The 21,164-nt window shown below is 43.8% G+C and overlaps 11 non-coding genes across 11 annotated transcripts; all 11 read left to right on the top strand.

Moving 5' to 3' along the window:
- Nucleotides 1-798: 798 nt before the first annotated feature.
- trnan-guu lies at nucleotides 799-872 on the top strand. Its single transcript has one exon. It is a non-coding gene; the product is annotated as a tRNA-Asn (tRNA).
- Nucleotides 873-1,566: 694 nt separating this feature from the next.
- trnan-guu lies at nucleotides 1,567-1,640 on the top strand. The gene has a single exon. It is a non-coding gene; the product is annotated as a tRNA-Asn (tRNA).
- A 694-nt stretch (nucleotides 1,641-2,334) lies between these two features.
- On the top strand, nucleotides 2,335-2,408 carry trnan-guu. Its single transcript has one exon. It is a non-coding gene; the product is annotated as a tRNA-Asn (tRNA).
- Nucleotides 2,409-3,512: 1,104 nt separating this feature from the next.
- On the top strand, nucleotides 3,513-3,586 carry trnan-guu. The gene has a single exon. It is a non-coding gene; the product is annotated as a tRNA-Asn (tRNA).
- A 694-nt stretch (nucleotides 3,587-4,280) lies between these two features.
- On the top strand, nucleotides 4,281-4,354 carry trnan-guu. The gene has a single exon. It is a non-coding gene; the product is annotated as a tRNA-Asn (tRNA).
- Nucleotides 4,355-5,048: 694 nt separating this feature from the next.
- On the top strand, nucleotides 5,049-5,122 carry trnan-guu. The gene has a single exon. It is a non-coding gene; the product is annotated as a tRNA-Asn (tRNA).
- Nucleotides 5,123-6,994: 1,872 nt separating this feature from the next.
- Nucleotides 6,995-7,068, top strand: trnan-guu. The gene has a single exon. It is a non-coding gene; the product is annotated as a tRNA-Asn (tRNA).
- A 1,104-nt stretch (nucleotides 7,069-8,172) lies between these two features.
- trnan-guu lies at nucleotides 8,173-8,246 on the top strand. Its single transcript has one exon. It is a non-coding gene; the product is annotated as a tRNA-Asn (tRNA).
- Nucleotides 8,247-9,350: 1,104 nt separating this feature from the next.
- trnan-guu lies at nucleotides 9,351-9,424 on the top strand. The gene has a single exon. It is a non-coding gene; the product is annotated as a tRNA-Asn (tRNA).
- A 5,967-nt stretch (nucleotides 9,425-15,391) lies between these two features.
- Nucleotides 15,392-15,465, top strand: trnan-guu. The gene has a single exon. It is a non-coding gene; the product is annotated as a tRNA-Asn (tRNA).
- A 1,092-nt stretch (nucleotides 15,466-16,557) lies between these two features.
- Nucleotides 16,558-16,631, top strand: trnan-guu. The gene has a single exon. It is a non-coding gene; the product is annotated as a tRNA-Asn (tRNA).
- Nucleotides 16,632-21,164: the final 4,533 nt, after the last annotated feature.

Below are 21,164 nucleotides of genomic sequence, written 5' to 3'. Positions count from 1 at the left end.
TGTTAATTTAAAAGTTGGTGATTTGAGCCCACCCAGGGATGCTGTCTTTCTGTTTCTAGTGATGTGGAAGACCTTCCTGGCCTTACAGTAAGCTTGCTTTTGACCTGCTGTGTTTCCTGTTGTCACATGTGATTGGTGTGTTGTTGAACATGAAAGATGACAAGTTATGATACCTACTGGTAAAATGGCTGTCAATGGTCTCTGATCTTCTGTTACTCAATAGCTTGATCATTCTGTGTTCTCCAAGGAACATATAATTTATTCTTATTAATCTGGCTGGTATGACAACGTAAATTATGTCAATCTGGCATGAAAAACCTTAGCATTTATATTTATCTTGCGAGAAGGACAATGTTGGTCCAGTGTGTTTGTGTGTATATGTACGCCAATACGCCATGAAAGTGACTAGCCACTTCATCATTCTTCCGGAGTCAGTCCCCTAATTATTTTTGAATGGGCTTGGCGATTATATATTACATTTGTTAAAATGCAGTTGTTTAAAATATATATTTATCAGAATATATTTGTGATTGCGGCTGAAATTACTCCTGCCAGATGCCTTTTAATATAATGTTGCGCTGACGAACATTGCGCTACATTTTTGCCCTTATAAGGCCATTCAAAAAGCTAACAAACATTAGAAAACTACAGGTCTACTTCCTTGAAAATGTTGCTGCACTTTTGATGCACGTTAACACAACCATTGGAACAAAGTGTTGTTGTTCTGAAAACTCCATGTTCAGTTGGATGAGAGCACAAATGGCCAGAGATCAAGCGTCAGGGTCAAATACACCACAAGTCTCTGTGGCGCAATTGGTTAGCGCGTTAGACTGTTAATCTAAAGGTTGGTGTTTCGAGCCCACCCAGGGACGACAGTTCTCAGTTTGTTGTGCTCCATGATGTGGATGTGACATCCTGGACCTGTAATGAGATTCCTGTTATTTTGCCCTGCTGATGGTCAATGCCAACACAAGCCTCTCTAGTGCAATCAGTTAGCGTGTTTGACTGTCAATCTAAAGGTTGGTGCATCATCACCACCCAGGGATGACATTTTTCAGATTGTGGAGATGCTGTGAACTGACCCTTCCTGACTTGGCTTGAGCTTCCATGAGTCTTTGGCCTGCTGAGGGTCAGTATAACCACAAGTCTCTGTGGTGCAATTGGTTGGCGCGTTAGACTGTTAATTTAAAAGTTGGTGATTTGAGCCCACCCAGGGATGCTGTCTTTCTGTTTCTAGTGATGTGGAAGACCTTCCTGGCCTTACAGTAAGCTTGCTTTTGACCTGCTGTGTTTCCTGTTGTCACATGTGATTGGTGTGTTGTTGAACATGAAAGATGACAAGTTATGATACCTACTGGTAAAATGGCTGTCAATGGTCTCTGATCTTCTGTTACTCAATAGCTTGATCATTCTGTGTTCTCCAAGGAACATATAATTTATTCTTATTAATCTGGCTGGTATGACAACGTAAATTATGTCAATCTGGCATGAAAAGTAAACTCCATGTTCAGTTGGATGAGAGCACAAATGGCCAGAGATCAAGTGTCAGGGTCGAATACACCACAAGTCTCTGTGGCGCAATTGGTTAGCGCGTTAGACTGTTAATCTAAAGGTTGGTGGTTCGAGCCCACCCAGGGACGACAGTTCTCAGTTTGTTGTGCTCCATGATGTGGATGTGACATCCTGGACCTGTAATGAGATTCCTGTTATTTTGCCCTGCTGATGGTCAATGCCAACACAAGCCTCTCTAGTGCAATCAGTTAGCGTGTTTGACTGTCAATCTAAAGGTTGGTGCATCATCACCACCCAGGGATGACATTTTTCAGATTGTGGAGATGCTGTGAACTGACCCTTCCTGACTTGGCTTGAGCTTCCATGAGTCTTTGGCCTGCTGAGGGTCAGTATAACCACAAGTCTCTGTGGTGCAATTGGTTGGCGCGTTAGACTGTTAATTTAAAAGTTGGTGATTTGAGCCCACCCAGGGATGCTGTCTTTCTGTTTCTAGTGATGTGGAAGACCTTCCTGGCCTTACAGTAAGCTTGCTTTTGACCTGCTGTGTTTCCTGTTGTCACATGTGATTGGTGTGTTGTTGAACATGAAAGATGACAAGTTATGATACCTACTGGTAAAATGGCTGTCAATGGTCTCTGATCTTCTGTTACTCAATAGCTTGATCATTCTGTGTTCTCCAAGGAACATATAATTTATTCTTATTAATCTGGCTGGTATGACAACGTAAATTATGTCAATCTGGCATGAAAAGTAAACTCCATGTTCAGTTGGATGAGAGCACAAATGGCCAGAGATCAAGTGTCAGGGTCGAATACACCACAAGTCTCTGTGGCGCAATTGGTTAGCGCGTTAGACTGTTAATCTAAAGGTTGGTGGTTCGAGCCCACCCAGGGACGACAGTTCTCAGTTTGTTGTGCTCCATGATGTGGATGTGACATCCTGGACCTGTAATGAGATTCCTGTTATTTTGCCCTGCTGATGGTCAATGCCAACACAAGCCTCTCTAGTGCAATCAGTTAGCGTGTTTGACTGTCAATCTAAAGGTTGGTGCATCATCACCACCCAGGGATGACATTTTTCAGATTGTGGAGATGCTGTGAACTGACCCTTCCTGACTTGGCTTGAGCTTCCATGAGTCTTTGGCCTGCTGAGGGTCAGTATAACCACAAGTCTCTGTGGTGCAATTGGTTGGCGCGTTAGACTGTTAATTTAAAAGTTGGTGATTTGAGCCCACCCAGGGATGCTGTCTTTCTGTTTCTAGTGATGTGGAAGACCTTCCTGGCCTTACAGTAAGCTTGCTTTTGACCTGCTGTGTTTCCTGTTGTCACATGTGATTGGTGTGTTGTTGAACATGAAAGATGACAAGTTATGATACCTACTGGTAAAATGGCTGTCAATGGTCTCTGATCTTCTGTTACTCAATAGCTTGATCATTCTGTGTTCTCCAAGGAACATATAATTTATTCTTATTAATCTGGCTGGTATGACAACGTAAATTATGTCAATCTGGCATGAAAAACCTTAGCATTTATATTTATCTTGCGAGAAGGACAATGTTGGTCCAGTGTGTTTGTGTGTATATGTACGCCAATACGCCATGAAAGTGACTAGCCACTTCATCATTCTTCCGGAGTCAGTCCCCTAATTATTTTTGAATGGGCTTGGCGATTATATATTACATTTGTTAAAATGCAGTTGTTTAAAATATATATTTATCAGAATATATTTGTGATTGCGGCTGAAATTACTCCTGCCAGATGCCTTTTAATATAATGTTGCGCTGACGAACATTGCGCTACATTTTTGCCCTTATAAGGCCATTCAAAAAGCTAACAAACATTAGAAAACTACAGGTCTACTTCCTTGAAAATGTTGCTGCACTTTTGATGCACGTTAACACAACCATTGGAACAAAGTGTTGTTGTTCTGAAAACTCCATGTTCAGTTGGATGAGAGCACAAATGGCCAGAGATCAAGCGTCAGGGTCAAATACACCACAAGTCTCTGTGGCGCAATTGGTTAGCGCGTTAGACTGTTAATCTAAAGGTTGGTGTTTCGAGCCCACCCAGGGACGACAGTTCTCAGTTTGTTGTGCTCCATGATGTGGATGTGACATCCTGGACCTGTAATGAGATTCCTGTTATTTTGCCCTGCTGATGGTCAATGCCAACACAAGCCTCTCTAGTGCAATCAGTTAGCGTGTTTGACTGTCAATCTAAAGGTTGGTGCATCATCACCACCCAGGGATGACATTTTTCAGATTGTGGAGATGCTGTGAACTGACCCTTCCTGACTTGGCTTGAGCTTCCATGAGTCTTTGGCCTGCTGAGGGTCAGTATAACCACAAGTCTCTGTGGTGCAATTGGTTGGCGCGTTAGACTGTTAATTTAAAAGTTGGTGATTTGAGCCCACCCAGGGATGCTGTCTTTCTGTTTCTAGTGATGTGGAAGACCTTCCTGGCCTTACAGTAAGCTTGCTTTTGACCTGCTGTGTTTCCTGTTGTCACATGTGATTGGTGTGTTGTTGAACATGAAAGATGACAAGTTATGATACCTACTGGTAAAATGGCTGTCAATGGTCTCTGATCTTCTGTTACTCAATAGCTTGATCATTCTGTGTTCTCCAAGGAACATATAATTTATTCTTATTAATCTGGCTGGTATGACAACGTAAATTATGTCAATCTGGCATGAAAAGTAAACTCCATGTTCAGTTGGATGAGAGCACAAATGGCCAGAGATCAAGTGTCAGGGTCGAATACACCACAAGTCTCTGTGGCGCAATTGGTTAGCGCGTTAGACTGTTAATCTAAAGGTTGGTGGTTCGAGCCCACCCAGGGACGACAGTTCTCAGTTTGTTGTGCTCCATGATGTGGATGTGACATCCTGGACCTGTAATGAGATTCCTGTTATTTTGCCCTGCTGATGGTCAATGCCAACACAAGCCTCTCTAGTGCAATCAGTTAGCGTGTTTGACTGTCAATCTAAAGGTTGGTGCATCATCACCACCCAGGGATGACATTTTTCAGATTGTGGAGATGCTGTGAACTGACCCTTCCTGACTTGGCTTGAGCTTCCATGAGTCTTTGGCCTGCTGAGGGTCAGTATAACCACAAGTCTCTGTGGTGCAATTGGTTGGCGCGTTAGACTGTTAATTTAAAAGTTGGTGATTTGAGCCCACCCAGGGATGCTGTCTTTCTGTTTCTAGTGATGTGGAAGACCTTCCTGGCCTTACAGTAAGCTTGCTTTTGACCTGCTGTGTTTCCTGTTGTCACATGTGATTGGTGTGTTGTTGAACATGAAAGATGACAAGTTATGATACCTACTGGTAAAATGGCTGTCAATGGTCTCTGATCTTCTGTTACTCAATAGCTTGATCATTCTGTGTTCTCCAAGGAACATATAATTTATTCTTATTAATCTGGCTGGTATGACAACGTAAATTATGTCAATCTGGCATGAAAAGTAAACTCCATGTTCAGTTGGATGAGAGCACAAATGGCCAGAGATCAAGTGTCAGGGTCGAATACACCACAAGTCTCTGTGGCGCAATTGGTTAGCGCGTTAGACTGTTAATCTAAAGGTTGGTGGTTCGAGCCCACCCAGGGACGACAGTTCTCAGTTTGTTGTGCTCCATGATGTGGATGTGACATCCTGGACCTGTAATGAGATTCCTGTTATTTTGCCCTGCTGATGGTCAATGCCAACACAAGCCTCTCTAGTGCAATCAGTTAGCGTGTTTGACTGTCAATCTAAAGGTTGGTGCATCATCACCACCCAGGGATGACATTTTTCAGATTGTGGAGATGCTGTGAACTGACCCTTCCTGACTTGGCTTGAGCTTCCATGAGTCTTTGGCCTGCTGAGGGTCAGTATAACCACAAGTCTCTGTGGTGCAATTGGTTGGCGCGTTAGACTGTTAATTTAAAAGTTGGTGATTTGAGCCCACCCAGGGATGCTGTCTTTCTGTTTCTAGTGATGTGGAAGACCTTCCTGGCCTTACAGTAAGCTTGCTTTTGACCTGCTGTGTTTCCTGTTGTCACATGTGATTGGTGTGTTGTTGAACATGAAAGATGACAAGTTATGATACCTACTGGTAAAATGGCTGTCAATGGTCTCTGATCTTCTGTTACTCAATAGCTTGATCATTCTGTGTTCTCCAAGGAACATATAATTTATTCTTATTAATCTGGCTGGTATGACAACGTAAATTATGTCAATCTGGCATGAAAAACCTTAGCATTTATATTTATCTTGCGAGAAGGACAATGTTGGTCCAGTGTGTTTGTGTGTATATGTACGCCAATACGCCATGAAAGTGACTAGCCACTTCATCATTCTTCCGGAGTCAGTCCCCTAATTATTTTTGAATGGGCTTGGCGATTATATATTACATTTGTTAAAATGCAGTTGTTTAAAATATATATTTATCAGAATATATTTGTGATTGCGGCTGAATTTACTCCTGCCAGATGCCTTTTAATATAATGTTGCGCTGACGAACATTGCGCTACATTTTTGCCCTTATAAGGCCATTCAAAAAGCTAACAAACATTAGAAAACTACAGGTCTACTTCCTTGAAAATGTTGCTGCACTTTTGATGCACGTTAACACAACCATTGGAACAAAGTGTTGTTGTTCTGAAAACTCCATGTTCAGTTGGATGAGAGCACAAATGGCCAGAGATCAAGCGTCAGGGTCAAATACACCACAAGTCTCTGTGGCGCAATTGGTTAGCGCGTTAGACTGTTAATCTAAAGGTTGGTGATTTGAGCCCACCCAGGGACGACAGTTCTCTGTTTGTTGTGCTCCATGATGTGGATGTGACATCCTAGACCTGTAATGAGATTCCTGTTATTTTTCCCTGCTAATGGTCAATGCCAACACAAGCCTCTCTAGTGCAATCAGTTAGCGTGTTTGACTGTCAATCTAAAGGTTGGTGCATCATCACCACCCAGGGATGACATTTTTCAGATTGTGGAGATGCTGTGAACTGACCCTTCCTGACTTGGCTTGAGCTTCCATGAGTCTTTGGCCTGCTGAGGGTCAGTATAACCACAAGTCTCTGTGGTGCAATTGGTTGGCGCGTTAGACTGTTCATTTAAAAGTTGGTGATTTGAACCCACCCAGGGATGCTGTCTTTCTGTTTCTAGTGATGTGGAAGACCTTCCTGGCCTTACAGTAAGCTTGCTTTTGACCTGCTGTGTTTCCTGTTGTCACATGTGATTGGTGTGTTGTTGAACATGAAAGATGACAAGTTATGATACCTACTGGTAAAATGGCTGTCAATGGTCTCTGATCTTCTGTTACTCAATAGCTTGATCATTCTGTGTTCTCCAAGGAACATATAATTTATTCTTATTAATCTGGCTGGTATGACAATGTAAATTATGTCAATCTGGCATGTTTTGTAAACTCCATGTTCAGTTGGATGAGAGCACAAATGGCCAGAGATCAAGCGTCACGGTCAAATACACCACAAGTCTCTGTGGCGCAATTGGTTAGCGCGTTAGACTGTTAATCTAAAGGTTGGTGGTTCGAGCCCACCCAGGGACGACAGTTCTCAGTTTGTTGTGCTCCATGATGTGGATGTGACATCCTGGACCTGTAATGAGATTCCTGTAATTTTTCCCTGCTAATGGTCAATGCCAACACAAGCCTCTCTAGTGCAATCAGTTAGCGTGTTTGACTGTCAATCTAAAGGTTGGTGCATCATCACCACCCAGGGATGACATTTTTCAGATTGTGGAGATGCTGTGAACTGACCCTTCCTGACTTGGCTTGAGCTTCCATGAGTCTTTGGCCTGCTGAGGGTCAGTATAACCACAAGTCTCTGTGGTGCAATTGGTTGGCGCGTTAGACTGTTCATTTAAAAGTTGGTGATTTGAACCCACCCAGGGATGCTGTCTTTCTGTTTCTAGTGATGTGGAAGACCTTCCTGGCCTTACAGTAAGCTTGCTTTTGACCTGCTGTGTTTCCTGTTGTCACATGTGATTGGTGTGTTGTTGAACATGAAAGATGACAAGTTATGATACCTACTGGTAAAATGGCTGTCAATGGTCTCTGATCTTCTGTTACTCAATAGCTTGATCATTCTGTGTTCTCCAAGGAACATATAATTTATTCTTATTAATCTGGCTGGTATGACAACGTAAATTATGTCAATCTGGCATGAAAAGCCTTAGCATTTATATTTATCTTGCGAGAAGGACAATGTTGGTCCAGTGTGTTTGTGTGTATATGTACGCCAATACGCCATGAAAGTGACTAGCCACTTCATCATTCTTCCGGAGTCAGTCCCCTAATTATTTTTGAATGGGCTTGGCGATTATATATTACATTTGTTAAAATGCAGTTGTTTAAAATATATATTTATCAGAATATATTTGTGATTGCGGCTGAAATTACTCCTGCCAGATGCCTTTTAATATAATGTTGCGCTGACGAACATTGCGCTAGATTTTTGCCCTTATAAGGCCATTCAAAAAGCTAACAAACATTAGAAAACTACAGGTCTACTTCCTTGAAAATGTTGCTGCACTTTTGATGCACGTTAACACAACCATTGGAACAAAGTGTTGTTGTTTTGAAAACTCCATGTTCAGTTGGATGAGAGCACAAATGGCCAGAGATCAAGCGTCAGGGTCAAATAAACCACAAGTCTCTGTGGCGCAATTGGTTAGCGCGTTAGACTGTTAATCTAAAGGTTGGTGGTTAGAGCCCACCCAGGGACGACAGTTCTCAGTTTGTTGTGCTCCATGATGTGGATGTGACATCCTGGACCTGTAATGAGATTCCTGTTATTTTTCCCTGCTGATGGTCAATGCCAACACAAGCCTCTCTAGTGCAATCAGTTAGCGTGTTTGACTGTCAATCTAAAGGTTGGTGCATCATCACCACCCAGGGATGACATTTTTCAGATTGTGGAGATGCTGTGAACTGACCCTTCCTGACTTGGCTTGAGCTTCCATGAGTCTTTGGCCTGCTGAGGGTCAGTATAACCACAAGTCTCTGTGGTGCAATTGGTTGGCGCGTTAGACTGTTAATTTAAAAGTTGGTGATTTGAACCCACCCAGGGATGCTGTCTTTCTGTTTCTAGTGATGTGGAAGATCTTCCTGGCCTTACAGTAAGCTTGCTTTTGACCTGCTGTGTTTCCTGTTGTCACATGTGATTGGTGTGTTGTTGAACATGAAAGATGACAAGTTACGATACCTACTGGTAAAATGGCTGTCAATGGTCTCTGATCTTCTGTTACTCAATAGCTTGATCATTCTGTGTTCTCCAAGGAACATATAATTTATTCTTATTAATCTGGCTGGTATGACAACGTAAATTATGTCAATCTGGCATGAAAAACCTTAGCATTTATATTTATCTTGCGAGAAGGACAATGTTGGTCCAGTGTGTTTGTGTGTATATGTACGCCAATACGCCATGAAAGTGACTAGCCACTTCATCATTCTTCCGGAGTCAGTCCCCTAATTATTTTTGAATGGGCTTGGCGATTATATATTACATTTGTTAAAATGCAGTTGTTTAAAATATATATTTATCAGAATATATTTGTGATTGCGGCTGAAATTACTCCTGCCAGATGCCTTTTAATATAATGTTGCGCTGACGAACATTGCGCTACATTTTTGCCCATATAAGGCCATTCAAAAAGCTAACAAACATTAGAAAACTACAGGTCTACTTCCTTGAAAATGTTGCTGCACTTTTGATGCACGTTAACACAACCATTGGAACAAAGTGTTGTTGTTTCGTAAACTCCATGTTCAGTTGGATGAGAGCACAAATGGCCAGAGATCAAGCGTCAGGGTCAAATACACCACAAGTCTCTGTGGCGCAATTGGTTAGTGCGTTAGACTGTTAATCTAAAGGTTGGTGGTTCGAGCCCACCCAGGGACGACAGTTCTCAGTTTCTTGCGCTCCATTATGTGGATGTGACATCCTGGACCTGTAATGAGATTCCTGTTATTTTGCCCTGCTGATGGTCAATGCCAACACAAGCCTCTCTAGTGCAATCAGTTAGCGTGTTTGACTGTCAATCTAAAGGTTGGTGCATCATCACCACCCAGGGATGACATTTTTCAGATTGTGGAGATGCTGTGAACTGACCCTTCCTGACTTGGCTTGAGCTTCCATGAGTCTTTGGCCTGCTGAGGGTCAGTATAACCACAAGTCTCTGTGGTGCAATTGGTTGGCGCGTTAGACTGTTAATTTAAAAGTTGGTGATTTGAGCCCACCCAGGGATGCTGTCTTTCTGTTTCTAGTGATGTGGAAGACCTTCCTGGCCTTACAGTAAGCTTGCTTTTGACCTGCTGTGTTTCCTGTTGTCACATGATTTCCGGCGCCGACAGAGATGGCCGCCTCGCTTCGCGTTCCTAGGAAACTATGCAGTTTTTTGTTTTTTTACGTGTTATTTCTTACATTAGTACCCCAGGTCATCTTAGGTTTCATTACATACAGTCGAGAAGAAATACTGAATATAAGATCAGCGTCAACTCACCATCAGTACGACCAAGAATATGTTTTTCGCGACGCAGATCCTGTGTTCTGCCTTACAAACAGGACAACGGAGTGGATCCCATGCAGCGACCGAAAAAAACGACTCCGAAAAAGAGGGAAACGAGGCGGTCTTCTGGTCAGACTCCGGAGACGGGCACACCGTGCACCATTCCCTAGCATTCTTCTTGCCAATGTCCAGTCTCTTGACAACAAGGTTGATGAAATCCGAGCAAGGGTAGCATTCCAGAGGGACATCAGAGACTGTAACGTTCTTTGCTTCACGGAAACGTGGCTTACTGGAGAGACGCTATCCGAAGCAGTGCAGCCAACGGGTTTCTCCACGCATCGCGCAGACAGAAACAAACATCTTTCTGGTAAGAAGAGGGGCGGGGGCGTATGCCTTATGACTAACGTGACATGGTGTGATGAAATAAACATACAGGAACTCAAATCCTTCTGTTCACCTGATTTAGAATTCCTCACAATCAAATGTAGACCGCATTATCTACCAAGAGAATTCTCTTCGATTATAATCACAGCCGTATATATCCCCCCCCCAAGCAGACACATCGTTGGCTCTGAATGAACTTTATTTGACTCTTTGCAAACTGGAAACCATTTATCCGGAGGCTGCATTCATTGTAGCTGGGGATTTTAACCTGTCTACGATACTGGTTCCCAATTGGGGATCAACCCTCCCACGTTCAGCTGAAACGGTGGCGCATGGAACGCAAAAATATTCTTAAAAATATTTAACCTCCACACATTAACAAGTCCAATAGCTCAAATGAAAGATAAACACCTTGTTCATCTAGCCAGCAAGTCAGATTTCTAAAATGTTTTACGGCGAAAACATAGCACATATATATGTAAAACCACCACCAGACACAGCTCATTTCAATAGCCAAAACATGCAATCAACAAACGCAGGATTAAAAAATAAATCGCTCACTAACCTTTTGAAAATCTTCATCAGATGACAGTAATATGACATATTACACAGTACATATTTTTTTTTTCAATAATATGCCATTTATATCCATAAATGTCCATTTACAGTGAGTTCACCTTCAGAAATTACTCAAAAATGCCCGCAGGAAATCTATGTAGCGCGGCAAGATAACGTAAATAGACATCATAAACTTTGACTAAATATACATGTTCTACATATAGTTAGAAAGATACACTGCTTCTTTATGCAACCGCTGTGTTAGATTTATTTTTAACGTTACAGAAATCGCACACTATTCCATATGCTGAGACAGCGCTCAGTTCCAAGCTACATTTCCACGTAATGTTGGAGTCAACAGAAACACAGATTTAAGCATAAATATTCCCTTACCTTCGATGGTCTTCGTTCAGAATGTTCTGGAAGGCTTCATACTTACCCAATACATCGTTTGGTTTCAAGTCTTGCGTCTTTGTATTAGCTACTGCTAATAACATCAGCTGAAATGCACCCAAAACGTCCTCTGGTCCGGATAAGTTGCGCATCAAAACTTCAAAATTACACATTATATGTCGACTAAACAGGTCAAACTAAGTGCAGAAGCAAGCTTTATGATGTTTTAGACATGCAAAACAAACTTCAATTCAATCGGCCATCGTCTGCCCTTCTCTTGAGTGCTGGAAACAAAGGAATGGCTGGGACCAATTCGCGCCCATACGCACAGCCTATTCTCTCGTGGCACGCACTAATTTCACTCCCATAGGGTCAATTCTCGCGGGATTTGAACGATTTTAAGCTCTAATGAAAGAGGACATCTAGCGGAAGAGATAGAAAGTGTCCCCAGAATCATAGCTCGTTAGGAAGGGTGGGGGCCATGACGTCAAAGTTGCTCCAACTTTCATGGCCACAAAAACTAGTTTGGAAGAATGCCTGCCCTGTGAGTTCTGCTATACTTACAGACATAATTCCAACGGTTTTAGAATCTTTAGAGTGTTTTCTATCCAATAATAATTTTTATTTGCATATATTAGCAATTTTTGACAGATTTTTTTTCCAGTTTACTAGGGGTACCCAATCTCTCCAAAGGGGGCGTATGTCTGCCATATCCTTAACAGGTCAAGGCTAATCTGAAAACAAGACTCCCTACATTTTATCAGCATATCGATTGCGCAACCAGGGGTGGAAAGACCTTGGATCATTGTTACTCTAACTTCCGCGACACATATAAGGCCCTGCCCCGCCCCCCTTTCGGAAAAGCTGACCACAACTCCATTTTGTTGATCCCTGCCTACAGACAGAAACTAAAACAAGAGGCTCCCACGCTGAGGTCTGTCCAACGCTGGTCCGACCAAGCTGACTCCACACTCCAAGACTGCTTCCATCACGTGGACTGGGACATGTTTCGTATTGCGTCAGAAAACAACATTGACGAATACGCTGATTCGGTGTGCGAGTTCATTAGAACGTGCGTTGAAGATGTCGTTCCCATAGCAACGATTAAAACATTCCCTAACCAGAAACCGTGGATTGATGGCAGCATTCGCGTGAAACTGAAAGCGCGAACCACTGCTTTTAATCAGGTGTCTGGTAACATGACCGAATACAAACAGTGCAGCTATTCCCTCCGCAAGGCTATCAAACAAGCTAAGCGTCAGTACAGAGACAAAGTAGAATCTCAATTCAACGGCTCAGACACAAGAGGCATGTGGCAGGGTCTACAGTCAATCACGGACTACAGGAAGAAATCCAGCCCAGTCACGGACCAGGATGTCCTGCTCCCAGGCAGACTAAATAACTTTTTTGCCCGCTTTGAGGACAATACAGTGCCACTGACACGGCCTGCAACGAAAACTTGCGGTCTCTCCTTCACTGCAGCCGAGGTGAGTAAGACATTTAAACGTGTTAACCCTCGCAAGGCTGCAGGCCCAGACGGCATCCCCAGCCGCACCCTCAGAGCATGCGCAGACCAGCTGGCCGGTGTGTTTACGGACATATTCAATCAATCCCTATACCAGTCTGCTGTTCCCACATGCTTCAAGAGGGCCACCATTGTTCCTGTTCCCAAGAAAGCTAAGGTAACTGAGCTAAACGACTACCGCCCCGTAGCACTCACTTCCGTCATCATGAAGTGCTTTGAGAGACTAGTCAAGGACCATATCACCTCCACCCTACCTGACACCCTAGACCCACTCCAATTTGCTTACCGCCCAAATAGGTCCACAGACGATGCAATCTCAACCACACTGCACACTGCCCTAACCCATCTGGACAAGAGGAATACCTATGTGAGAATGCTGTTCATTGACTACAGCTCGGCATTCAACACCATAGTACCCTCCAAGCTCGTCATCAAGCTCGAGACCCTGGGTCTCGACCCCGCCCTGTGCAACTGGGTACTGGACTTCCTGACGGGCCGCCCCCAGGTGGTGAGGGTAGGCAACAACATCTCCTCCCCGCTGATCCTCAACACTGGGGCCCCACAAGGGTGCGTTCTGAGCCCTCTCCTGTACTCCCTGTTCACCCACGACTGCGTGGCCACGCACGCCTCCAACTCAATCATCAAGTTTGCGGACGACACAACAGTGGTAGGCTTGATTACCAACAATGACGAGACGGCCTACAGGGAGGAGGTGAGGGCCCTCGGAGTGTGGTGTCAGGAAAATAACCTCACACTCAACGTCAACAAAACTAAGGAGATGATTGTGGACTTCAGGAAACAGCAGAGGGAACACCCCCCTATCCACATCGATGGAACAGTAGTGGAGAGGGTAGCAAGTTTTAAGTTCCTCGGCATACACATCACAGACAAACTGAATTGGTCCACTCACACAGACAGCATTGTGAAGAAGGTGCAGCAGCGCCTCTTCAACCTTAGGAGGCTGAAGAAATTTGGCTTGTCACCAAAAGCACTCACAAACTTCTACAGATGCACAATCGAGAGCATCCTGGCGGGCTGTATCACCGCCTGGTACGGCAACTGCTCCGCCCTCAACCGTAAGGCTCTCCAGAGGGTAGTGAGGTCTGCACAACGCATCACCGGGGGCAAACTACCTGCCCTCCAGGACACCTACACCACCCGATGTCACAGGAAGGCCATAAAGATCATCAAGGACATCAACCACCCGAGCCACTGCCTGTTCACCCCGCTATCATCCAGAAGGCGAGGTCAGTACAGGTGCATCAAAGCTGGGACCGAGAGACTGAAAAACAGCTTCTATCTCAAGGCCATCAGACTGTTAAACAGCCACCACTAACATTGAGTGGCTGTCGCCAACACACTGACACTGACTCAACTCCAGCCACTTTAATAATGGGAAATGATGTAAATATATCACTAGCCACTTTAAACAATGCTACCTTATATAATGTTACTTACCCTACATTATTCATCTCATATGCATACGTATATACTGTACTCTATATCATCGACTGTATCCTTGTGTAATACATGTATCACTAGCCACTTTAACTATGCCACTTTGTTTACATACTCATCTCATATGTATATACTGTACTCGATACCATCTACTGTATCTTGCCTATGCTGCCCTGTACCATCACTCATTCATATATCCTTATGTACATATTCTTTATCCCCTCACACTGTGTACAAGACAGTAGTTTTGGAATTGTTAGTTAGATTACTTGATGGTTATTACTGCATTGTCGGAACTAGAAGCACAAGCATTTCGCTACACTCGCATTAACATCTGCTAACCATGTGTATGTGACAAATAAAATGTGATTTGATTTGATTTGATTTGTTGAACATGAAAGATGACAAGTTATGATACCTACTGGTAAAATGGCTGTCAATGGTCTCTGATCTTCTGTTACTCAATAGCTTGATCATTCTGTGTTCTCCAAGGAACATATAATTTATTCTTATTAATCTGGCTGGTATGACAACGTAAATTATGTCAATCTGGCATGAAAAACCTTAGCATTTATATTTATCTTGCGAGAAGGACAATGTTGGTCCAGTGTGTTTGTGTGTATATATACGCCAATACACCATGAAAGTGACTAGCCACTTCATCATTCTTCCGGAGTCAGTCCCCTAATTATTTTTGAATGGGCTTGGCGATTATATATTACATTTGTGAAAATGCAGTTGTTTAAAATATAAATTTATCAGAATATATTTGTGATTGCAGCTGAATTTACTCCTGCCAGATGCCTTTTAATATAATGTTGCGCTGACGAACATTGCGCTACATTTTTGCCCTTATAAGGCCATTCAAAAAGCTAACAAACATTAGAAAACTACAGGTCTACTTCCTTGAAAATGTTGCTGCACTTTTGATGCACGTTAACACAACCATTGGAACAAAGTGTTGTTGTTTCGTAAACTCCATGTTCGGTTAGATGAGAGCACAAATGGCCAGAGATCAAGCGTCAGGGTCAAATAAACACAAGTCTCTGTGGCGCAATTGGTTAGTGCGTTAGACTGTTAATCTAAAGGTTGGTGGTTTGACCCCACCCAGGGACGACAGTTCTCAGTTTGTTGTGCTCCATGATGTGGATGTGACATCCTGTAATGAGATTCCTGTTATTTTGCCCTGGTCAATGCCAACACAAGCCTCTCTAGTGCAATCAGTTAGCGTGTTTGACTGTCAATCTAAAGGTTGGTGCATCATCACCACCCAGGGATGACATTTTTCAGATTGTGGAGATGCTGTGAACTGACCCTTCCTGACTTGGCATGAGCTTCCATGAGTCTTTGGCCTGCTGAGGGTCAGTATAACCACAAGTCCCTGTGGTGCAATTGGTTGGTGCGTTAGACTGTTAATTTAAAAGTTGGTGATTTGAGCCCACCCAGGGATGCTGTCTTTCTGTTTCTAGTGATGTGGAAGACCTTCCTGGCCTTACAGTAAGCTTGCTTTTGACCTGCTGTGCTTCCTGTTGTCACATGTGATTGGTGTGTTGTTGAACATGAAAGATGACAAGTTACGATACCTACTGGTAAAATGGCTGTCAATGGTCTCTGATCTTCTGTTACTCAATAGCTTGATCATTCTGTGTTCTCCAAGGAACAAATAATTTATTCTTATTAATCTGGCTGGTATGACAACGTAAATTATGTCAATCTGGCATGAAAAACCTTAGCATTTATATTTATCTTGCGAGAAGGACAATGTTGGTCCCGTGTGTTTGTGTGTATATGTACGCCAATACGCCATGAAAGTGACTAGCCACTTCATCATTCTTCCGGAGTCAGTCCCCTAATTATTTTTGAATGGGCTTGGCGATTATATATTACATTTGTGAAAATGCAGTTGTTTAAAATATATATTTATCAGAATATATTTGTGATTGCGGCTGCAATTACTCCTGCCAGATGCCTTTTAATATAATGTTGCGCTGACGAACATTGCGCTACATTTTTGCCCTTATAAGGCCATTCAAAAAGCTAACAAACATTAGAAAACTACAGGTCTACTTCCTTGAAAATGTTACTGCACTTTTGATGCACGTTAACACAACCATTGGAACAAAGTGTTGTTGTTTCGTAAACTCCATGTTCAGTTGGATGAGAGCACAAATGGCCAGAGATCAAGCGTCAGGGTCAAATACACCACAAGTCTCTGTGGCGCAATTGTTTAGCGCGTTAGACTGTTAATCTAAAGGTTGGTGGTTCGAGCCCACCCAGGGACGACAGTTCTCAGTTTGTTGCGCTCCATTATGTGGATTTGACATCCTGGACCTGTAATGAGATTCCTGTTATTTTGCCCTGCTGATGGTCAATGCCAACACAAGCCTCTCTAGTGCAATCAGTTAGCGTGTTTGACTGTCAATCTAAAGGTTGGTGCATCATCACCACCCAGGGATGACATTTTTCAGATTGTGGAGATGCTGTGAACTGACCCTTCCTGACTTGGCTTGAGCTTCCATGAGTCTTTGGCCTGCTGAGGGTCAGTATAACCACAAGTCTCTGTGGTGCAATTGGTTGGCGCGTTAGACTGTTAATTTAAAAGTTGGTGATTTGAGCCCACCCAGGGATGCTGTCTTTCTGTTTCTAGTGATGTGGAAGACCTTCCTGGCCTTACAGTAAGCTTGCTTTTGACCTGCTGTGTTTCCTGTTGTCACATGATTTCCGGCGCCGACAGAGATGGCCGCCTCGCTTCGCGTTCCTAGGAAACTATGCAGTTTTTTGTTTTTTTACGTGTTATTTCTGACATTAGTACCCCAGGTCATCTTAGGTTTCATTACATACAGTCGAGAAGAACTACTGAATATAAGATCAGCGTCAACTCACCATCAGTACGACCAAGAATATGTTTTTCGCGACGCAGATCCTGTGTTCTGCCTTACAAACAGGACAACGGAGTGGATCCCATGCAGCGACCGAAAAAAACGACTCCGAAAAAGAGGGAAACGAGGCGGTCTTCTGGTCAGACTCCGGAGACGGGCACACCGTGCACCATTCCCTAGCATTCTTCTTGCCAATGTCCAGTCTCTTGACAACAAGGTTGATGAAATCCGAGCAAGGGTAGCATTCCAGAGGGACATCAGAGACTGTAACGTTCTTTGCTTCACGGAAACGTGGCTTACTGGAGAGACGCTATCCGAAGCGGTGCAGCCAACGGGTTTCTCCACGCATCGCGCAGACAGAAACAAACATCTTTCTGGTAAGAAGAGGGGCGGGGGCGTATGCCTTATGACTAACGTGACATGGTGTGATGAAATAAACATACAGGAACTCAAATCCTTCTGTTCACCTGATTTAGAATTCCTCACAATCAAATGTAGACCGCATTATCTACCAAGAGAATTCTCTTCGATTATAATCACAGCCGTATATATCCCCCCCCCAAGCAGACACATCGTTGGCTCTGAATGAACTTTATTTGACTCTTTGCAAACTGGAAACCATTTATCCGGAGGCTGCATTCATTGTAGCTGGGGATTTTAACCTGTCTACGATACTGGTTCCCAATTGGGGATCAACCCTCCCACGTTCAGCTGAAACGGTGGCGCATGGAACGCAAAAATATTCTTAAAAATATTTAACCTCCACACATTAACAAGTCCAATAGCTCAAATGAAAGATAAACACCTTGTTCATCTAGCCAGCAAGTCAGATTTCTAAAATGTTTTACGGCGAAAACATAGCACATATATATGTAAAACCACCACCAGACACAGCTCATTTCAATAGCCAAAACATGCAATCAACAAACGCAGGATTAAAAAATAAATCGCTCACTAACCTTTTGAAAATCTTCATCAGATGACAGTAATATGACATATTACACAGTACATATTTTTTTTTTCAATAATATGCCATTTATATCCATAAATGTCCATTTACAGTGAGTTCACCTTCAGAAATTACTCAAAAATGCCCGCAGGAAATCTATGTAGCGCGGCAAGATAACGTAAATAGACATCATAAACTTTGACTAAATATACATGTTCTACATATAGTTAGAAAGATACACTGCTTCTTTATGCAACCGCTGTGTTAGATTTATTTTTAACGTTACAGAAATCGCACACTATTCCATATGCTGAGACAGCGCTCAGTTCCAAGCTACATTTCCACGTAATGTTGGAGTCAACAGAAACACAGATTTAAGCATAAATATTCCCTTACCTTCGATGGTCTTCGTTCAGAATGTTCTGGAAGGCTTCATACTTACCCAATACATCGTTTGGTTTCAAGTCTTGCGTCTTTGTATTAGCTACTGCTAATAACATCAGCTGAAATGCACCCAAAACGTCCTCTGGTCCGGATAAGTTGCGCATCAAAACTTCAAAATTACACATTATATGTCGACTAAACAGGTCAAACTAAGTGCAGAAGCAAGCTTTATGATGTTTTAGACATGCAAAACAAACTTCAATTCAATCGGCCATCGTCTGCCCTTCTCTTGAGTGCTGGAAACAAAGGAATGGCTGGGACCAATTCGCGCCCATACGCACAGCCTATTCTCTCGTGGCACGCACTAATTTCACTCCCATAGGGTCAATTCTCGCGGGATTTGAACGATTTTAAGCTCTAATGAAAGAGGACATCTAGCGGAAGAGATAGAAAGTGTCCCCAGAATCATAGCTCGTTAGGAAGGGTGGGGGCCATGACGTCAAAGTTGCTCCAACTTTCATGGCCACAAAAACTAGTTTGGAAGAATGCCTGCCCTGTGAGTTCTGCTATACTTACAGACATAATTCCAACGGTTTTAGAATCTTTAGAGTGTTTTCTATCCAATAATAATTTTTATTTGCATATATTAGCAATTTTTGACAGATTTTTTTTCCAGTTTACTAGGGGTACCCAATCTCTCCAAAGGGGGCGTATGTCTGCCATATCCTTAACAGGTCAAGGCTAATCTGAAAACAAGACTCCCTACATTTTATCAGCATATCGATTGCGCAACCAGGGGTGGAAAGACCTTGGATCATTGTTACTCTAACTTCCGCGACACATATAAGGCCCTGCCCCGCCCCCCTTTCGGAAAAGCTGACCACAACTCCATTTTGTTGATCCCTGCCTACAGACAGAAACTAAAACAAGAGGCTCCCACGCTGAGGTCTGTCCAACGCTGGTCCGACCAAGCTGACTCCACACTCCAAGACTGCTTCCATCACGTGGACTGGGACATGTTTCGTATTGCGTCAGAAAACAACATTGACGAATACGCTGATTCGGTGTGCGAGTTCATTAGAACGTGCGTTGAAGATGTCGTTCCCATAGCAACGATTAAAACATTCCCTAACCAGAAACCGTGGATTGATGGCAGCATTCGCGTGAAACTGAAAGCGCGAACCACTGCTTTTAATCAGGTGTCTGGTAACATGACCGAATACAAACAGTGCAGCTATTCCCTCCGCAAGGCTATCAAACAAGCTAAGCGTCAGTACAGAGACAAAGTAGAATCTCAATTCAACGGCTCAGACACAAGAGGCATGTGGCAGGGTCTACAGTCAATCACGGACTACAGGAAGAAATCCAGCCCAGTCACGGACCAGGATGTCCTGCTCCCAGGCAGACTAAATAACTTTTTTGCCCGCTTTGAGGACAATACAGTGCCACTGACACGGCCTGCAACGAAAACTTGCGGTCTCTCCTTCACTGCAGCCGAGGTGAGTAAGACATTTAAACGTGTTAACCCTCGCAAGGCTGCAGGCCCAGACGGCATCCCCAGCCGCACCCTCAGAGCATGCGCAGACCAGCTGGCCGGTGTGTTTACGGACATATTCAATCAATCCCTATACCAGTCTGCTGTTCCCACATGCTTCAAGAGGGCCACCATTGTTCCTGTTCCCAAGAAAGCTAAGGTAACTGAGCTAAACGACTACCGCCCCGTAGCACTCACTTCCGTCATCATGAAGTGCTTTGAGAGACTAGTCAAGGACCATATCACCTCCACCCTACCTGACACCCTAGACCCACTCCAATTTGCTTACCGCCCAAATAGGTCCACAGACGATGCAATCTCAACCACACTGCACACTGCCCTAACCCATCTGGACAAGAGGAATACCTATGTGAGAATGCTGTTCATTGACTACAGCTCGGCATTCAACACCATAGTACCCTCCAAGCTCGTCATCAAGCTCGAGACCCTGGGTCTCGACCCCGCCCTGTGCAACTGGGTACTGGACTTCCTGACGGGCCGCCCCCAGGTGGTGAGGGTAGGCAACAACATCTCCTCCCCGCTGATCCTCAACACTGGGGCCCCACAAGGGTGCGTTCTGAGCCCTCTCCTGTACTCCCTGTTCACCCACGACTGCGTGGCCACGCACGCCTCCAACTCAATCATCAAGTTTGCGGACGACACAACAGTGGTAGGCTTGATTACCAACAATGACGAGACGGCCTACAGGGAGGAGGTGAGGGCCCTCGGAGTGTGGTGTCAGGAAAATAACCTCACACTCAACGTCAACAAAACTAAGGAGATGATTGTGGACTTCAGGAAACAGCAGAGGGAACACCCCCCTATCCACATCGATGGAACAGTAGTGGAGAGGGTAGCAAGTTTTAAGTTCCTCGGCATACACATCACAGACAAACTGAATTGGTCCACTCACACAGACAGCATTGTGAAGAAGGTGCAGCAGCGCCTCTTCAACCTTAGGAGGCTGAAGAAATTTGGCTTGTCACCAAAAGCACTCACAAACTTCTACAGATGCACAATCGAGAGCATCCTGGCGGGCTGTATCACCGCCTGGTACGGCAACTGCTCC

This window comes from Oncorhynchus mykiss, chromosome 21, assembly GCF_013265735.2.
Source record: "Oncorhynchus mykiss isolate Arlee chromosome 21, USDA_OmykA_1.1, whole genome shotgun sequence".
Classification (NCBI taxonomy): Eukaryota; Metazoa; Chordata; class Actinopteri; order Salmoniformes; family Salmonidae; genus Oncorhynchus; species Oncorhynchus mykiss.
This window is presented reverse-complemented; position numbering and strand designations above follow the sequence as displayed.